Genomic DNA, 21,871 nt, shown 5'->3' on the forward strand with positions numbered 1-21,871 from the left:
AAAGGGGGGCATTAGTCCTGGTTGGTTCCACGAACCGGGACCAATGCCCCCTTTAGTCCCGGTTGGTGCCACCAACCGGGACCAAAGGCCTTGTGCTGCCCCGCGCCGAAAAGTTTAGTCCCACCTCGCTAGTTGAGAGAGCTCGAGAGTGGTTTATAAGCGCTGCTGCGCCCACCCTCTCGAGCTCCTCTCAACTGCAGGCTTTCGGGCCTAACCGTGCAATCTGTGCCTGTGGGCCTACTGGGCCTCCCGCGGGCCTGAATCCTGGCCCATGGTAGGGTTTCTAGTCGTATTCAGGCCGTGGGGGGCCAGTAGGTGGCATTTTTTTGTTTTTTTGTTTTCTTTGTTGCTTTATTTATTTTATTTTGTTTCTACTTACAACAAAATACTTATTGTTGCTATTTTTATTTTTTTCCAGTTTTTTGGTTTTGCTTTCTGCATTATTTATTTTTTGTTGTTTTTTGCTTTATTTTTTAATTCTTTTTGCTTTTAGTTTTAGAAAAAATATAAACTTTCTGTTAGTGCCATTAGTTTTCAAATTTGAAAACACGTTTTTTGTTTTCTTTGTTGCTTTATATATTTTATTTTGTTTGTACTTACAACAAAATACTTATTTTTGCTATTTTTATTATTTTTCAGTTTTTTTGTTCTGTTTTCTGCATTATTTATTTTTTGTTGTTTTTTGCTTTATTTTTTAATTCTTTTTGCTTTTAGTTTTAGAAAAATTATAAACTTTCTGTTAGTGCCATTAGTTTTCAAATTTGAAAACACTTTTTTGCTTTATTTATTTATTTAATTTTGTTTCTACTTACAACAAAATACTTATTGTTGCTATTTTTATTTTTTTCAAGTTTTTTTGTTTTGTTTTCTGCATTATTTATTTTCTTTTGGTTTTTTGCTTTATTTTTTAATTCTTTTTGCTTTTAGGTCAGCAAAATTATAAACTTTCTGTTTGTGCCATTAGTTTTCTTTGAAATTTGTGTGAATCACAAGTTTGTGAGCTCAACAAGGCGTGTAGAGGGACGGGCTTATAAACTGGTGTGAGCGCCCTTCGGTTGGCAAGGTTTTCAAATTCATAGTTTTCAAAAGAACTCTGAAAAAGTTGGCATAGCATGTGCATGTACAAAACGGACAATGGTATCATACTCGTCTGTTACAAAGTTGGCATGGTATCATCATAATAGTTGCGGGAGAAAGTCTTCACTTTTTCTTCGCTTGTGTCGTTTGCTTATTGCGCCGTAACCATGGATAATCTTCATCGTTTATCAGGATGCTTGGGTCAGCCTTGACTTTGAAGGGGAGAATTTCATGAAACTTTTCATACTCTTCAGACATGTCTGTCTTTCCCTCCACTCCCAGGATGTCCCTTTTTCCTGAAAGAACTATGTGGCGCTTTGGCTCATTGTATGATGTATTCGCTTCCTTATCTTTTCTTTTCCTCGGTCTGGTAGACATGTCCTTCACATAGATAACCTGTGCCACATCATTGGCTAGGACGAACGGTTCGTCAGTGTACCCATGATTTTTCAGATCCACTGTTGTCATTCCGTACTGTGGGTCTACCTGTACCCCGCCTCCTGACAGATTAACCCACTTGCACTTAAACAAAGGGACCTTAAAATCTACTCCGTAGTCAAGTTCCCATATGTCTACTATGTAACCATAATATGTGTCATTTCCCTTGTCGGTTGCTGCATCAAAGCGGACACCGCTGTTTTGGTTGGTGCTCTTTTCATCTTGGTCAATCGTGTAAAATGTATTCCCATTTATCTCGTATCCTTTCCAAATCATTACAGTCGAAGATGGTCCCCTGGACAACAAGTACAGCTCATCACAAACAGTGATGTCACCTCTGAGATGTGTTTCCAACCAACTGCTGAAAGACCTGATGTGTTCACATGTAATCCAGTCGTCGCACTGCTCCGGGTGTTTGGAGCGCAGACTGTTCTTGTGTTCATCGACATACGGGGTCACCAAGGTAGAGTTCTATAGAACTGTGTAGTGTGCTTGAGACCAAGAATATCCGTCCCTGCATATTATTGAGTCCCTTCCAAGCGTGCCTTTTCCAGTCAGTCTCCCCTCATACCGCGATTTAGGGAGACCTATCTTCTTAAGGCCAGGAATGAAGTCAACACAAAACCCGATGACATCCTCTATTTGATGGCCCATGGAGATGCTTCCTTCTGGCCTAGCGCGGTTACGAACATATTTCTTTAGGACTCCCATGAACCTCTCAAAGGGGTACATATTGTGTAGAAATACGGGCCCCAGAATGACAATCTCGTCGACTAGATGAACTAGGACGTGCGTCATGATATTGAAGAAGGATGGTGGGAACACCAGCTCGAAACTGACAAGACATTGCGCCACATCACTCCTTAGCGTTGGTACGATTTCTGGATCGATCACCTTCTGAGATATTGCATTGAGGAATGCACAGAGCTTCACAATGGCTAATCGGACGTTTTCCGGTAGAAGCCCCCTCAATGCACCCGGAAGCAGTTGCGTCATAATCACGTGGCAGTCATGAGACTTTAGGTTCTGGAACTTTTTCTCTGGCATATTTATTATTCCCTTTATATTCGACGAGAAGCCAGTCGGGACCTTCATACTGAGCAGGCATTGAAAGAATATTTCTTTCTCTTCTTTCGTAAGAGCGTAGCTGGCAGGACCTTCATACTGCTTCGGAGGCATGCCCTCTTTTTCATGCAAGCATTGCAGGTCCTCTCGTGCCTCAGGTGTATCTTTTGTCTTCCCATACACGCCCAAGAATCCTAGCAGGTTCACGCAAAGGTTCTTCGTCACGTGCATCACGTCGATCAAAGAGCGGACCTCTAGGTCTTTCCAGTAGGGTAGGTCCCAAAATATAGATTTCTTCTTCCACATGGGTGCGTGATTCTCAGCGTCATTCGGAACAGCTAGTCCGCCGGGACCCTTTCCAAAGATTACGTGTAAATCATTGACCATAGCAAGTACGTGATCACCGGTACGCATGGCGGGCTTCTTCCGGTGATCTGCCTCGCCTTTGAAATGCTTGCCTTTCTTTCGACATTGATGGTTGGTCGGAAGAAATCGACGATGGCCCAGGTACACATTCTTCCTGCAGCTTCCCAGGTATATACTATCGGTGTCAAGTAAACAGTGCGTGCATGCGTGGTATCCCTTGTTTGTCTGTCCTGAAAGGTTACTGAGAGCGGGCCAATCGTTGATGGTCACGAACAGCAACGCCTTTAGGTCAAATATCTCCTTTTTGTGCTCATCCCACGTACGTACACCGTTTCCATTCCACAGCTATAAAAGTTCTTCAACTAATGGCCTTAGGTACACATCAATGTCGTTGCCGGGTTGCTTAGGGCCTTGGATGAGAACTGGCATCATAATGAACTTCCGCTTCATGCACATCCAAGGAGGAAGGTTATACATACATAGAGTCACGGGCCAGGTGATGTGATTGCTGCTCTGCTCCCCGAAAGGATTAATGCCATCCGTGCTTAAAGCAAACCATATGTTCCTTGGGTCCTTTGCAAACTCATCCCAGTACTTTCTCTCAAGTTTTCTCCACAGCGACCCGTCAGCGGGTGCTCTCAACTTCCCTCTTTCTTACGGTCCTCACTGTGCCATCGCATCAACTTGGCATGCTCTTCGTTTCTGAACAGACGTTTCAACCGTGGTATTATAGGAGCATACAACATCACCTTCGCAGGAACCCTCTTCCTGGGAGGCTCGCCGTCAACATCACCAGGGTCATCTCGTCTGATCTTATACCGCAGCATACCGGGCATGCGTTCAGATCCTTGTAGGCACTGCGGTAGAGGATGCAGTCATTAGGGCATGCATGTATCTTCTCCACCTCCAATCCTAGAGGGCATACGACCTTCTTTGCTGCGTATGTACTGTCGGGCAATTCGTTATCCTTTGGAAGCTTCTTCTTCATTATTTTCAGTAGCTTCTCAAATCCTTTATCAGGCACAGCATTCTCTGCCTTCCACTGCAGCAATTCGAGTACGGTACCGAGCTTTGTGTTGCCATCTTCGCAATTGGGGCACAACCCCTTTTCGTGATCCTCTAACATGCGATCGAACTTCAGCTTCTCCTTTTGACTTTCGCATTGTGTCCTTGCATCGACAATGACCCGGCGGAGATCATCATCATCGGGCACATCGTCTGGTTTCTCTTGATCTTCAGCAGCTTCGCCCATTGCAGCACCATCGTGCACATCGTCTGGTGCATCTTGATGTTCAGTAGCATCACCGTATTCAGGGGGCACATAGTTGTCATCGTACTCTTCTTCCTCGCCGTCTTCCATCATAACCCCTATTTCTCTGTGCCTCGTCCAAACATTATAGTGTGGCATGAAACCCTTGTAAAGCAGGTGGGTGTGAAGGATTTTCTGGTCAGAGTAAGACTTCGTATTCCCACATATAGGGCATGGACAACACATAAAACCATTCTACTTGTTTGCCTCAGCCACTTCGAGAAAATCATGCACGCCCTTAATGTACTCGGAGGTGTGTCTGTCACCGTACATCCATTGCCGGTTCATCTGCGTGCATTATATATAATTAAGTGTGTCAAAAATCATTACAGAACATCATGAATAGATAATTAAGTGACCAAATTAATAGAAGTTCATCATCACATAAAAACCAAAGTACATACATAGTTCTCATCTAACAACATAAAGCTCTGCAGAGCATCTAAATTAATTAAACCATACATTGAAACTATGTAAAACATTTCAATGCGAAAACAAATGCGATCATAATCGCAACCAAGGTAACAACTGATCCAACGGCATAATGATACCAAGCCTCGGTATGAATGGCATATTTTCTAATCTTTCTCATCTTCAAGAGCATTGCATCCATCTTGATCTTGTGATCATCGACGACATCCGCAACATGCAACTCCAATATCATCTTCTCCTCCTCAAGTTTTTTTATTTTTTCCTTCAAGAAATTGTTTTCTTCTTCAACTAAATTTAACCTCTCGACAATATGGTCGGTTGGAATTTCCGGTTCAACAACCTCCTAGATAAATAAAATCTATGTCACGTTGGTCGGCTTAATTTTCATAAACAATAAATGAACCAATAGTTACGAAAAGATAATATATACCACTTCCGAATCATAGACAGGACAAGGGCCGACGAGGGCGGATACCAAAACCATCGCACTATATAAGATGCAATAATAAAAGTAAGAAAATAATACAACTAAGAATATTTTTCCTTTCAGAAAGAATATAAGAACAAGAGGCTCACCACGGTGGTGCTGGTGATGAGATCGGCGCGGGTGATCGACGGCGGTGAATACGGGGACGGGGCGTGATGGACCGCTAAACCTAGACAAATATTGAGGAAAGTGGAGGTTGGAGGTCGAGCTTGGAGAGGACAAAGCTTAAGTAGTGTGGCTCGGGCATTTCATCGAACACCTCATGTGCTATGGAGGTGAGCTAGAGCACCACAAAGCCCCCCCTCGCCGGCAAGAGAAAAATAGAGCACTGGAGTGCTCTGCTCGCGAGCGAGGGGGTATATATGGGCAGCACTATTGGTCCCGGTTCGTGGCATGAACCGGGACTAACGGGTAGCCATTGGTCCCGGTTCATGCCACCAACCGGGACCAATAGTGGTGGGCCAGGAGCCAGGCCCATTGGTCCCGGTTCGTCCCACCAACCGGGACCAAAAGGTCCGGACGAACCGGGACCAATGGCCCACGTGGCCCGGCCGGCCCCCTGGGCTCACGAACCGGAGCAAATAACTCCATTGGTCCCAGTTCTGGATTGAACCGGGACTAATGGGCTGAACTGGCCTGGGCCATTGCCCCCTTTTCTACTAGTGTTTCTCCTTTTTTTTCTCTTCTCCACATAATCTCCATCCTTATATTCTACTCCACCTATAGTGCTATATCCATGGCTTGCGCTCACGTATTGCGTGAGGGTTGAAAAAGCTGAAGCACGTTAAAAAGTATGAACCAATTGCTTGGCTTGTCATCGGGGTTGTGCATGATGGGAGCATTTTGTGTGACGAAAATGAAGCATGACCAAACTATATGATTTTGTAGGGATAAGCTTTCTTTGGCCTTGTTGTTTTGAAAAGACATGATTGCTTTATTGGTACGCTAGAAGTATTATTGTTTTTATGTCAAATGATAGACTATTGCTTTGAATCACTCATGTCTTAATATTCATGTCATGATTAGACATATGATCAAGATTATGCTAGGTAGCATTCCACATGAAAAATTATCTTTTTTTATCATTTACCTACTCGAGGACGAGCAGGAATTAAGCTTGGGGATGCTGATACATCTCTGTCGTATCTATAATTTTTTATTGTTCCATGCCAATATTATTCAACTTTCATATACTTTTGGCAACTTTTTATATTATTGGGACTAACATATTGATCCAGTGCCCAGTGCCAGTTCCTATTTATTGCATGTTTTATGTTTTGCAGAAACCCAATATCAAACGGAATCCAAACGGGATAAAAATGGATGGAGAATTATTTTGGAATATTTGGGATTTTCCGGAGGAAGAATCAATGCGAAACAGTGCCCAAGGTGGCCACGAGACAGGGGGCGTGCCCTCCCCCCTGGGTGCGCCTGGCACTCTCGTGGGCCACCCGTAAGGCGGTTGAATCTCTTCTTTTGCCGCAAGAAAGCTAATTTTATGAGAAAAATCTAGGCGAAAGATTCACCCCAATCGGAGTTACGGATCTCCGGATATAAAAGAAACGGTGAAGGGGAAGGATCTGAGAACGCAGAAACAGAGAGATAGATCCAATCTCGGATGGGCTCTCGCCCCTCCCACGCCATGGGAGCCAAGGACCAGAGGGGAAACCCTTCTCCCATCTAGGGAGAAGATCAAGGAAGAAGAAGAAGAGGGGGGCTCTCTCCCCCTTGCTTCCGGTGGCGCCGGAACGCCACCGGGAGCCATCATCATCACCGCGATCTTCACCAACACCTCCGCCATCTTCACCAACATCTCCATCACCTTCCCCCTTCTATATTCAGCGGTTCACTCTCCCGCAACCCGCTGTACCCTCTACTTCAACATGGTGCTTTATGCTTCATATTATTTTCCAATGATGTGTTGCCATCCTATGATGTCTGACTTGATTAACGTAGTCAATTGCTTAGGGACAACTTCACAACTCCTACCACCACTTTGTCACACTCGCTATATTTACTTTATTGCATCTTTATCTAAACAGCCCCTAGTTTATATTTACGCGTACACTTTATTATCTTGAAAACCTATCCTTTCACACCTACAAAGTACTTCTAGTTTTATACTTGTTCTAGGTAAAGCGAACGTCAGGCATGCATAGAGTCGTATGAGTGGATGATAGGACTTGAGATAGTATTTGTTCTACCTTTAGCTCCTCGTTGGGTTCGACACTCTTACTTATCGAAAGAGGCTACAACTATCCCGTAAACTTGTGGGTTATCAAAGAGCGCCCCAGGAAGAGGGTTCCTACCAAGGTGATGTGGTATGCTCCTATAATACCATGGTTGAAACATTTGTTCATAAACAAAGAGCATGCCAAGTTGATGCGATGGCACAAAGAGGACCATAAGAAAGACGAGAAGTTGAGAGCACCTGCTGACGGGTAGCAATGGAGAAAAATTGAGGGAGAGTGGTGGTACTTTGCAGGTGACGCAAGGAACGTATGGTTTGATTTAAGCGTGGATGGCATTAATCCTTTTGGGGAGTAGAGAAGCAATCATAGCACCTGGCCCATGACTATATGTATCTATAACCATCCTCCTTGGTTGTGCATGAAGCGGAAGTTCATTATAATGCTAGTGCTCATCCAAGACCCTAAGCAACCCGGCGACAAGATTGATGTGTACCTAAGGCAATTAGTTGAAGAACTTTTACAATTGTGGAATGTACAAGATGTACGTGTGTGGCATGAGCACGACCAGCAGGAATTTGACCTACATGCGTTGCTGTTCGTAACCATTAATGATTGTCCTGCTCTCAGTAACCTTTCAGGACAGACAAACAAGGGATACCACGCATGCCCACACTGTTTAGATGACACCGAAAGTATATATTTGGACAAATGCAGGAAGAATGTGTGCCTGGGACATCATCGATTTCTTCCGACCAAATATCAATGTCGAAAGAAAGGCAAGCATTTCAAAGGTGAGGCCGATTACTGGAAGAAGCCTGCCCTCCGTATTGGTGATCACATACTTGCTATGGTCAATGATTTACAAGTAATCTTTGAAAAGGGTCCCGGCGGACTATCTGTTCAGAATGACACTGAGGGACGCGCACCCATGTTGAAGAGGAAATCTATATTTTGGGACATGCCCTATTCGAAAGACCTAGAGGTCTGCTCTACAATCAACGTTATGCACGTGACGAAGAATCTTTGCATGAACCTACTAGGTTTCTTGGGCGTGTATGGGAAGACAAAAGATACACTGGAGGCACGGGAGAACCAGCAATGTATGCACGAAAAAGACGGCATGCCTCCAAAGCAGTATGAAGGTCCTGCCAGCAACGCTCTTACCAAAGAAGAGAAGGAAATCATCTTTGAATGCCTGCTCAGTATGAAGGTCCCGTTTGGCTTCTCATCGAATATAAAGGGAATAATAAATATGGCAGAGAAAAAGTTCCAGAACCTAATGTCTCATGACTACCACGTGATTATGACACAACTGCTTCCGGTTGCATTAAGGGGGCTTCTGCCGGAAAACGTTTGATTAGCCGTGGTGAAGCTATGTGCATTCCTCACTGCAATCTCTCAGAAGGTGATCGATCCAGAAATCCTATCAAGGTTAAGGAGAGATTTGGCGCAATGCCTTGTCAGTTTAAGCTGGTGTTCCCACCATCCTTCTTCAATATCATGACGCACGTCCTAGTTCATCTAGTCGACGAGAGGTTCATGGGAGTCTTAAGGAAATATGTCCATAACCGTGCTAGGCCAGAAGTGAAGGAAATATGCCACGGAGGCAATACTAAAGTTGTTATTTTATATTTCCTTACTCATGATAAAGGTTTATTATTGATGCTAGAATTGTATTGATCGGAAACTTAAATAAATGTGTGCATACATAAACAAATACTGTGTCCCTAGTATGCCTCTACTAGACTAGCTCGTTGATCATAGATGATTAAGGTTTTCTAATCATAGACATGTGTTGTCATTTGATAACGGGATCACATCATTAGGAGAATGATGTGATGGACAAGACCCACCCGTTAACTTAGCATAATGATCGTTCAGTTTTATTGCTATGGCCTTCTTCATGTCAAATACATATTCCTTCGACTATGAGATTGTGCAACTCCCGGATACAGGAGGAATGTCTTGTGTGCTATCAAATGTCACAACATATCTGGGTGATTATAAAGATGCTCTACAGGTATCTCCGAAGGTGTTTGTTGAGTTGGCATAGATCAAGATTGGCATTTGTCACAATGGTATCGAAGAGGTATCTCTGGGCCCTCTTGGTAATACACATCATAAGAAGCCATGCAAGCAAAGTGACTAATGAGTTAGTTGTGGGATGATGTATTACGGAACGAGTAAAGAGACTTGCCGGTAACGAGATTGAACTAGGTATGAAGATACCGACGATCAAATCTCGGGGAAGTAACATACCGATGGACAAAGGGAATAACGTATGTTGTCATAACGGTTTGACCGACAAAGATCTTCGTAGAATATGTAGAAGCCAATATGAGCATTCAGGTTCCTCTATTGGTTATTGACCGGAGAGGTGTCTCGGTCATGTCTACATAGTTCTCGAACCCGTAGGGTCTGCATGCTTAACGTTTGATGACGATATTGTATTATATGAGTTATGTGATTTGGTGACCGAATGTTGTTCGGAGTCCCGTATGATATGATTGACATGACGAGGAGTCTCTAAATGGTCGAGAGGTAAAGATTGATATATAGCACGATGTTATTCGGACACCAGAAGTGTTCCGGAGGGTACCGGATACATATAGGATCACCGGAAGGGGTTCCGAGCACCCCCCCCCCCCACCTGGCAGAGATATGGGCTTAATGGGCCAAGGGAGAGACAGACCAGCCCACAAGGGGCTGGTGCGCCCCTCCACCAAGCCGGCCAGCCTTAGGGAAAAGAAAGGGGGGAGGGCAAGTCCCTCCTTCCTTCCCTTCCTCAAGGGAGAAAGGAAAGGGGGGCGCCACCTCCCCTTTCCTTCCCCTGGCGCCTATACAAGGAAGGGGGGCGAACCAGGGCAGGAGCCCAAGTGGGATTCGGCTCCCACTTGGGGTGCCCCTTGGCCTCTCCCCTCTCCCTCCCACCTATATATATGAGGAGGGGGGCCTAGAACACATAACATCAATTGTTAGTCGTGTGCGGCATCCCCCTCCACAGTTTACACCTCCGGTCATATCTCCATAGTGCTTAGGTGAAGCCCTGCGCGGATCACTTCACCATCACCATCACCACGCCATTGTGCTGACGGAACTCACCTACTTCCTCGACATCTTTCTGGATCAAGAGGACGAGAGATGTCATCGAGCTGAACGTGTGCAGAACTCGGAGGTGCCGTATGTTCGGTGCTTCATTGGTCGGAGCTAGAAGAAGTTCGACTACATCAACCATGTTTTCAAACGCTTCCCCTTTCGGTCTACGAGGGTACGTAGACATACACTCCCCCTCTCATAGCTATGCATCTCTTAAATAGATCTTGCGTGAGCGTAGGATTTTTTTTTAAAATTGCATGCTACGTTTCCCAACAGTGGCATCATGAGCCAGGTCTATGCGTAGATGATATGCACGAATACAACACAAAGAATTGTGGGCGGTGATAGTCATACTTCTTACCACCAACATCTTGTTTTCATTCGGTGTTATTGTGGGATGAAGCGACCCGGACCAACCTTACATGACCACGTTCATGAGACCGGTTCCAGCGACAGACATCCAACTAGTTTTGCATAAAGTTGGCTAGCGGGTGTCTGTTTCTCCTACTTTAGTTGAATCCAATTTTAATACGGTCGGTCATTGAAGAAGGTTAAAACATCAAACTTGACGAAACACCATTGTGGTTTTGATGCGTAGGTAAGAACGGGTCTTGCTAGAAGACCGTAGCAGGCACGTAAAACTTGCAACAACAAAGTAGAGGACGTCTAACTTGTTTTTGCAGGGCATGTTGTGATGTGATATGGTCAAGGCAAGATGTGATAAACGTTATTGTATGAGATGATCATGTTTTGTAAGATATCTGACAATCGGCAGGAGCCTTATGATTGTCTCTTTATTGTATGAAATGCAAACACCATGTAATTGCTTTACTTTATCAGTATGCATTAATGATAGTTGTAGAAGCAATAGTTGGTGAGACGACCACGACGCTACGATGGATCAAGGTGTCAAGCCGGTGACGATGGAGATCATGACGATGCTTTGGAGATGGAGATCAAAAGCACAAGATGATGATGGCCATATCATGTCACATATTTTGATTGCATGTGATGTTTATCTTTATGCATCCTATTTTTCTTAGTACGGCGGTAGCATTATAAGATGATCCTTTAACTAAAATTCAAGCTACAAGTGTTCTCCCTGAGTATACACCACTGCGACAGTTCGTCGTGTTCAGACACAACATGATGATCAGGTGTGATAGACTCTACGTTCACGTGCAACGGGTGCAAGACAGTTTTGCACATGCGGAATACTCAGGTTAAACTTGAAGAGTCTAGCATGTATAGACATGGCCTCGGAACACTAGAGACCGAAAGGTGGAACGTGAATCATATAGTAGATATGATCAACATAGAGATGTTCACCATTGATGACTACTCCATCTCACGTGATGATCGGACATGGTTTAGTTGATTTGGATCACGTATCATTGAGATGACTTGAGGGATGTCTATCTAAGTGGGAGTTCTAAAGTAATTTAATTAATTGAACTTAATTTATCATGAACTTAGTCCTGATAGTATTTGCAAATTATGTTGTAGATCAATAGCTCGTGTTGTAGCTCCCCTATGTTGTTGATATTTTCCTAGAGAAAACTAAGTTGAAAGATGATAGTATCAATGATGCGGACTGGGTTCATGATCTGAGGATTATCCTCATTGCTGCACACAAGAATTATGTCCTTGATGCACCGCTAGGTGACAGACCTGTTGCAGGAGCAAATCCAGACGTTATGAATGTTTGGCAAGCTCGACATGATGACTTCTTAATAGTTTAATGTGTCATGCTTTACGGCTTAGAACCGGGACTTCAAAAATGTTTTGAATGCCATGGAGCATATGAGATGTTCCAAGAGCTGAAATTGGTATTTTAGACTCATGCCCATGTCGGGAGGTATGAGACCTCTGACCTACAAGATGGAGGAGAATAGCTCAGCTAGTGAGCATGTGCTCAGAATGTCTGGGTGCTAAAATCACCTGAATCAAGTGGGAGTTAATATTCCACATCAGATAGTGATTGACAGAGTTCTCTAGTCACTATCACCAAGCTACTAGAACTTCGTGATGAACTATAATATGCAAGCGATGACGAAAATGATTCCCGAGCTCTTCGCAATGCTGAAATCGGCGAAGGTAGAAGTCAAGAAAGAGCATCAAGTGTTGATAGTTAGAAAGACCACTAGTTTCAAGAAAAAGAGCAAGGGAAAGAAGGGAACTTCAAGAAGAATGGCAAGCAAGTTGTCACTCCCGAGAAGAAGCCCGAAGTTAGACCCAAGACTGAAACTAATTGCTTCTATTGCAAAGGAAATGGTCACTAGAAGCAGAACTACCCTGAATATTTGGCGGATAAGAAGGATGGCAAAGTGAACAAAGGTATATTTGATGTACATGTTATTGATGTGTACCTTGCTAGTTCTCGTAGTAGCCCCTGGGTATTTGATGCTTGTTTGGTTGCTAACATTAGTAACTCGAAACAGGAGTTGCAGAATAAACGGAGACTAGTTGAGGATGAGATGACGGTGTGTGTTGGAAGTAGTTCCAAGATTGATATGATCATCATCGCACACTCCCTATACTTTCGGGATAAGTGTTAAACCTAAATAAATGTTATTTGGTGTTTGTGTTGAGCATGAACAAGATCGGATCATGTTTATTGCAATACGATTATTCATTTAAGTCAGAGAATAATTGTTATTCTATTTACATGAATAAAACCTTCTATGGTCATACACACAAGGCACATGGTTTATTGAATCTCGATCGTAGTAATACACATATTCATAATATTGAAGCCAAAAGATGCAAAGTTGATAATGATGGTGCAACATACTTGTGGCACTACCGTTTAGGTCATATTGGTGTGAGCGCATGAAGCAACTCCATGCCGATGGACTTTTGGAATCACTTGATTATGAATAATTTGATACTTCCGAACCATGCCTCATGGGCAAGATGACTAAAACTCCATTCTCCAGAACAATGGAGCGAGCTAATGACGTATTGGAAATAATACATACCGATGTATGCGGTCCGATGAGTGTTGAAGAACGCGGCGGGTATCGTTATTTTCTCACCTTCGCAGATGATTTGAGTAGATATGGGTATATCTACTTAATGAAACACAAGTCTGAAACATTTGAAAATTTCAAAGAATTTCAGAGTGAAGTAGAGAATCATCGTAACAAGAAAATAAAGTTTCTACGATCTAATCGCAGAGGCGAATATTTGAGTTATGAGTTTGATCTTTATTTGAAACAATGTGGAATAGTTTCACTGCTCACGCCACCTTGAATACCACAGCGTAATGGTGTGTCCGAACGTCGTAATCGTACTCTATTGGATATGGTGCATTCTATGATGTCTCTTACCGATTTGCCTTTACCATTTTGGGGTCATGCATTAGAGACAACTGCATTCACGTTAAATAGGGCACCATGTAAATCTGCTAAGATGACACCGTATGAACTATGGTTTGGTAAGAAACCAAATCTGTCATTTCTTAAAGTTTGGGATTGCGATGCTTCTGTGAAAAATCTTCAGCCTGATAAGCTCGAACCCAAATCGGAGAAGTGCATCTTCATAGGATACCCAAAAGAAACTATTGGGTACACCTTCTACCATAGATCCGAAGGCAAGATCTTTGTTGCTAAGAATGAATCCTTTCTAGAGAAGGAGTTTCTCTCGAAAGAAGTGAGTGGGAGGAAAGTAGAACTTTATGAGATAATTGTACCTTTGCTCGAATTGGAAAGTAGATCATCAGAAGACTAGAGAAGAAGTTAATGACAATGATCATGAAACTTCGGATCAAGTTACTACCGAACCTCGAAGGTCGACCAGAAAACGTACCGCACCAGACTAGTAGGGTAACCCTGTCATGGAATTCATGTTGTTAGATAACGGCGAACTTTCGAACTATAAAAAAAGCTATGATGAGCCTAGATTCCAATAAATGGCTTGAGGCCCATGTAACCTGAGATAGGATCCATGTATGAGAACAAAGTGTGGACTTTGGTGGACTTGCCCGATGATCGGCAAGCCATTGAGAATAAATGGATCTTCAAGAGGAAGACAGATGTTGATGGTAATATCACTGTCTAAAAAGCTCGACTTGTTGCGAAAGTTTCTCGACAAGTTCAAGGTGTTGAATAGGATGAGATTTTCTCACTCGTAGCGGTGCTTAAGTCTGTCTGAATCATGTTAGCAATTGCCGCATTTTATGAAATCTGGCAAATGGATGTCAGAACGGCATTCCTTAATGGATTTCTTAAAGAAGAGTTGTATATGATGCAACCAGAAGGTTTTGTCAATCCTAAAGGTGCTAACAAACTGTGCAAGCTCCAGCAATCCATCTATGAACTGGTGCAAGCATCTCGGAGTTGGAATATATGCTTTGATGAGTTGATCAAAGCATATAGTTTTATACAGACTTGCGGTGAAGCCTGTATTAACAAGAAAGTGAGTGGTAGCACTACAGCCTTTCTGATAAGTATATGTGAATGACATATTCTTGATCGGATATGATGTAGAATTTTCTGGAAAGCATAAAGGAATTTCAAAGGAATTTTTCAAAGAAAGACCTCGGTGAAGCTGCTTATATATAGGGCATCAAGATCTATAGAGATAAATAAGATGCTTGATAAGACTTTTGATGAGTACACACCCTGATAAGATTTTGAAGGAGTTCAAAATCGATCAGTCAAAGATGGAGTTTTTGCCTGAGTTACAAGGTGTATAGTTGAGTAAGACTCAAAACCCGACCACAGCAGAATATATAGAGAGAATGGAAGTCATTCCCTATGCCTCAGTCATAGGTTCTATAAAGTGTGCCAAGCTGTGTACCAAACCTATTGTTTTCCTTGCCATGAGTTTGGCAAGGGGGTACAATAGTGATCTAGAAGTAGATCACTGCACATCGGTCAAAATTATCCTTAGCTACCTAAAGAGGACTAAGAAAATGTTTCTCGATTATGAAGGTGATAAAGAGTTCGTCGTAAAGAGTTACATTGATGCAAGCTTTAACACCAATCCGGATGACTCTGAGTCTCAATCTGGATACATATTCAAAGTGGGAGCAATTAGCTAGAGTATCTCCATGCAGAAAATTGTAGACATAGAAATTTGCAAAATACATACAGAGCTGAATGTAACAGACCCGTTGACTAAACATTTCTCACAAGCAAAACATGATCACACCTTAATACTCTTTGGGTGTTAATCACATGGCGATGTGAACTAGATTAATGACTCTAGTAAACTCTTTGGGTGTTAGTCACATAGCGATGTGAACTATGGGTGTTAATCACATGGCGATGTGAACTAGATTATTGACTCTAGTGCAAGTGGGAGTCTGAAGGAAACATGCCCTATAGGCAATAATAAAGTTGTTATTTTATATTTCCTTATTCATGATAAAGATTTATTATTCATGCTAGAATTGTATGGATCGAAAACTTAAATACATGTGTGAATTAACACCCAAACCGAGCTCGCCCTCGCCGCCCTCCGCCCCATCGACACCGTCAGGCTGCTCGACCTCGCCATCGTCGCCGTCGCCACCCTTTGCCTTGTCGACACCGTCAGGCTGCTCGACCTCGTCGTCGACGCCCTCGCCATGCCTCTGTCCCTGCCCCGACCATGATGCCCTCACCGTGCCCCTGCCCCGACCATGCCGCCATTGCCGCCCTCTACCCCGACGACGCTGCACCCTCGCCGTGACTCTGCCACTGCCCCGACCTTGCCACTATCGCCGCCCTCTGCCCCGATGACGCTGCCGCCCTCTGCCCAGACGATGCTGCCGCCCTCTGCCCTGAAGTCGTCGCCGCCGCCGTGCCTCTGCCCCAGCCCCGACCACGCTGCACCTCTCCTCCCCGTTATATCTGGCCGGCGCCCCCTTCCTCCCTGTCCTCCTCCCTTTTTTTCTTCATATATATGATGAGTTTTTGTGTTCATAGATGATATGTATGTGTATATGATTTTTCGTACAAAAAAATTGTTCATATATATGATGATTTTTTTCATACATGATCATATGATGTTTTTTGTTAATACATGATCATATATATCATGTTTTGTTCATATGTATGCATGGATGTGGATGGATGTATATATATATATATATATATATAGAGAGAGAGAGAGAGAATGATCATATGATGTTTTTTTATTCATAGAATTTTTTTTGTTCATGAGAGAGGAGGTCCGGTCATCGGACATGTCATGTGGAAATTTTTTTAGTTCATTGAAAACTCCGGTTACTTCGACATGAGGGGGGACGTCGATAAACCCCCTCTCGCCCGACCAAACTCTCTAGTACACCCAAACCGGGACTGAGAAAGCGTTGTCGAGGCCACCCCAAACCCTAGAAGAGTTGTCGAGGCCACCCAAATTTACCAAGTTAAATGAGTTAAAAGTTACTTACTCCCAACGGATCCGGAATCATCTCGATCGGAGGTCTTGTGCTCAAGTAACTTCAACATGAGGGGACGTCGATCAACCCCCTCTCGCTCAGCCAACTCTCGAGTCCACCCAAACTAGGACTAAGAAAGCGTTGTCGAGGCCACCCGAATTTACCAAGTTAAAAGAGCGTTGTCGAGGCCACCCAAACCCTAGAAGCATTGTCGAGGCCACCCAAATTTACCAAGTTAAAAGTGCGTTGTCGAGGCATAGTGATTATTTTTTGCAAAGTTTCATCTCCTGAAAGTATAACCCCGATAACTTCAACATGAGGGGAGACATTGGATATGCATGAGAGAGGCGGTCCGCAACTAATCCATCGCTCATATATGAATTTGATTCCTTGTTGTGATTAATTAATTAGCTAGGTCTATGTTTGCCACTAAAATATCCATGTCTCATGTTTGTATATTGCCATGTTGTAATATTTGCATAAACTATGGAAAGAGACTTAGAAACATAACTGTTGCTGGGGGATATAATCCTCGCCGGTGTTGATGCCTTGTCGTTTCTCAACGACACCAATGGTCGGGAAGAAGAGGATGACGGATCCGATGATACAACAATGGAGGAGGAAGGAGTTCATAACGGCTCCGGTGACCGAACGATGGAGGAAGGAAATCATGATGATGGCTCCGGTGCCAAACGGAGGAGGGAGCTGTTGCAAAGTCCGGCAAGGTATATATATATATATATATATATATATATATATTAAGCTTGTGCTGACTTGATGCATTAATTGTTTTGTTATGTACATATATTAACGCTTCCTTCTTCTTTTATAGCCCTTCAGATTGAGCCAAACTTCCGTAAGGAGACGAGGCCCGAAGAAAAGGTTGCGCCAGGATGAAAGGTTCACGATCGAAGAAATCGCGAAAGATGGCCAACAGCGATTGCTTCCTAGCGGACCAAGGACACATTTGTACATCAATGCGGAGCTATTGTTAGGGACAGCGTCCCGATCAGCGTCCAGCAATGGAATAAGAGTAACGATGACCCTGAAGTTTCTTTATGTCCAGGATAGACTAAAAGGTGATCTTTGGACCTCGCTGGAGGCAAATTTCAGCCTCCCGCCAGAGGAGGATCCGGATAACCCAGTTATAGAGCCAAAGGTCAAGGTGTTTGCTCTAAAGAAGATGGCAGATCTATTCAGGAACTGGAAGAAAGAGTTGAACACAAAGTTTTTCAACAAAGGGAAGACTCCAGAATTCACTGGCTGATATGAGAAGATAAGAGATCACTGGCCCGCATTTGTGGCCTACAAGAAATCTGAGAAGGGTTAGAAAAGGTCACTGAAAAACAATAAAAATGCTACAAAGAAGAAGTATCACCATCATATGGGGTCAGGTGGCTACTACAAAGCCTGGTCGTTGTGGGACAAAGGTGAGCAAGACCTGCTTGCTAAAGGGGTCGAACCAGCGACATTGAACTGGCTAGATCGGTGTAGGACATGGTTCTTCGTGGTTGGGGGAACTTTGGACTCAGAAACAGGGGAGTGTCGTCGGACGGATGAGCAACTTGCAATACCCTTCAAAAAGCTTCACCACTATATCAGTGCAGCGCAAGAAGGGACATTCATTCCCGACAGAGAGAAGGAGGAGCTGACGGAGGCCCTCGGGAATCCTGAGCACCTTGGACGAACACAAGGCACACCAGGATCCGTTCCGTGGGTGGTTGGGTTTGCCGACAATGGTGGTTATAGAAGCCGAGGGAGAAAGAGAAAAGAGGATGTGAGCAAAATGCAGAAGCTCAAAGCAAGAATAACAAAGCTAGAGGAACTTGCACCTACCGGCCAACCATCTCAGCGGCACGAAGATCCTTGCTTCGACGCTGCGCTAGAAGCTACCCCACCATCTCAGCGGAGAAGCAGTGTGGCTTCCATGGAGCTCATTCAGTCGGATTCCATGGATCCTCTCTATCCCATGGATACTATCACGGAGGCTCAACATTGCGAGCTAATGACGAAATGCCAGGACCTAACTTTGAAGGCGGTTGTCGACTCTGTTTTACCTCCTCAAGCTGACGGAACTTTTCATTGTTGTCTGATTCCACATGGCTATGCTAAGGTGACGGTGGATGAAATAATGGAGGTATTTGGGGAGATGGAGTTTGACTACCCTACAGGTGAAGGGGAGAATCATTTGGTTTATGCTTTGAGGAGTACCTGTCTATGGAGGAAGGAGTACATCAATCTTCCAAACTGGACACCTCCTCCTCCTCCTCCTCCTCCTCCTCCTCCGTCGCGTCAGGGCACTCCGCCGCCTCCACCTCCTCCTCCTCATCCTCCTCCTCCGGCGAGCGATCAGGGCACTCCGCCTCCTTCTCATCCTCCAGCGAGTGATCAGGGCACTCTGCCTCCACCTCCTCCTCCTCCTCCGGCACGTGAGGGAACTCTGCCTCTCCAACGCGTCGGAGTACTCCGCCTCCTCCTCCGCCTCCTCCCGTGTGTCAGCGGACTATGCCACGTCGGCAACAGCGGAAGAGAGACGCTGCCGCTCCAGCGGCTAGCAGTACAAGTAGAGGCGGGAAGCAATTCAAGTACAGTACATGTCTCAAGGCTCCAAAAAAGTTACCATATTAGAGGACCGACACAAAAAACGCGAACATCAGTGCGGCCAAAGTGAGGGACCATTTTGCATGGAAACCTCCACCTTCGAAGGAAACAGTACATTCAGTGAAACCGAAACGCACTCTGGATGCCCTGAGGCGACCATCACCACCTCCGTCGGATTCCAACTATGTTCGCACAATTAAAAAGTCATATGAAGATGCGTGGCGGTTGGGAAGTACTTCTAGTGATGCAAGATTAGCACAACGAAGAAGTGGGAAAAAAATTCCCAAGCTCGGCGAACAGGCGAACCAATCATACCCCCCGCTCAAGGTGCCTAGAGATATCGTCGCTAATCATCCGGGGCTAGTGCCCGGTACCAATCCTGGTGATTACCTGAGCGATGATGTAGAGTTTGAAATGTTAGAGGTGGCAGAGATCTTCAGATACGAGTATGGGAATCCTCTCGTCAAATCTGATCGTCCTCCTCTAACAACGATGATGCAAAAATTGCATGAATGGTACATGGATACCTGCAGGAAGTCTGGTGAGGATAGTATAATGGTGAGAGTTAAAGTTGAGCACGACCTCATTAGAACCGACATGCTGCCTATTGAATTTATGGAGTTATTTCAGTTATTCAATCAAGACGCCCTCGACAAGGCCCTCATGACTTGCTACTGTCTGTAAGTATTACTTCTGTAGTTAAGTCTTTATAGCTCAGCTCTTTCATTGCATGTATACATAATTATACTCACTATATTATGCAGATTGAAGATCATCGAATGCAAAACAAGACAAATCTAGGACATTGGGTTCATTAACCCAAATACCATAAATGAATGGTCGGTTAAAAATAAAGTCAGCTATACTGAGGGAAACTTGCTAAAATCGTTACTTCGATATCAAAACAAAGCTAAAATACTCTTTCCTTGCAACTTCAGGTGAGTGTTACTATCTTGTGCATATTCTATTTCGCTTACTCGAGGTTATAATAATGTAATTGATGAGTCATGCATGCGCAGATTCCACTTTATTCTACTAGAGATTCAGCTTGACCGGGGAATAGTAACTGTCTTAGACTCGAGACGTAAAGATCCCCAGGATTATGCGGACATGACTGCAATGCTCCATAAGTAAGTTCAATTGATCATTATCGCACCATAGCGGCAACTTTCGTTCATTTGCTGATATCAAGTAATCATTTCCATTGCCTGGTAGGGTTTGGAAACAGATCACCAGAATTGTTCCGGGTCTGCAGAGGGAGCTGCGATTTACACACCCCAAAGTAAGTAGTACTAGCTAGTTCCGCGTATCTCTCATTGATTCTAGTTTCATCAATACCATTTATCATGCTTTCAGTTTGATTGAACTCTATTTCTCGTAAAGTGGTTGTGGCAGGAAGGCGGGAATAATTTATGTGGATACTACGTTTGCGAGTTCATCTACAACTTAACCTCTGATCAGCGGGGCTACTCTGACGAACAATTTGAAGTACGTAAACAATAATATTCACAATTTTATTTTATTACCATCAATTGTGCTGGGTTTCATTCATATATATGTATTGACCCCCTTCTTTAAATTAGTTGTGGCAGAAGCAGGATGAACTCCTACCAACTGATCGCATACGAGCAATTCAAGAGGAATTGGCGGAATTCTTTCTTGACCACGTCATACATAAAGACGGAAAATGTCATGTGGAAGTTGTAATGGATTTTATATGTTAGGGATTGTAAGAGATGTTATATTGTATAAATGTAGTAGCATCGGATAGATATTCAAAAACTTTTTGTTCGACCAATCTCGGAGAAAGAGAGGTCACTTCTCTCTGTATATGTTCATGTTCATGACAATCTTGTGCAATTAATGGTTCCTTCATTTTCTTACTAGGTAGTGTGTCGAGTTCTCTCTATATGTATAGTAGCTAGTGTCAACGAAGCACGGAGAAAGAGAGGTCACTTCGCTCTTCTCTATTAGCTTGCGAACACAATATGAAACCCCTAAATTAACCCTTCAAAACCCCAACCCACCCCCTTCAAACAAAACAAAAACCCCAGCGCCTGCGAGCTGCTGGGGCGTGGCTGCCTTTTGGTCCCGGTTGGGGTTACCAACAGGGACTAAAGGTCCTCCAGCCTCGCCCCTCCCGCAGCGGCCACGTGGAGCCCCTTGTGTCCCGGTTCATAAGCAAACCAGGACGAAAGGGTTTGGGCTTTAGTCCCTACCCTTTTGTCCCGGTTTCAGAACCGGGGCTAAAGGCCCTCTAGAACCGGGATAAATGGGCCCTTTTCTCCTAGTGTAAGCCCTCTATCGCACAAACCTTAATCTGGCTAACCATTTCTATTGTGCTGACTAATCACAAACAGTTCATCAGAGTGAACTGTATGCCTAGCAGACACCTTCATCGGGCTTCCCATTTCCGTTGTTCCGCCACATCACAAAAA

The sequence above is a fragment of the Triticum dicoccoides genome, chromosome 7B (assembly GCF_002162155.2).
Source record: "Triticum dicoccoides isolate Atlit2015 ecotype Zavitan chromosome 7B, WEW_v2.0, whole genome shotgun sequence".
In the NCBI taxonomy this organism is placed as follows: domain Eukaryota; kingdom Viridiplantae; phylum Streptophyta; class Magnoliopsida; order Poales; family Poaceae; genus Triticum; species Triticum dicoccoides.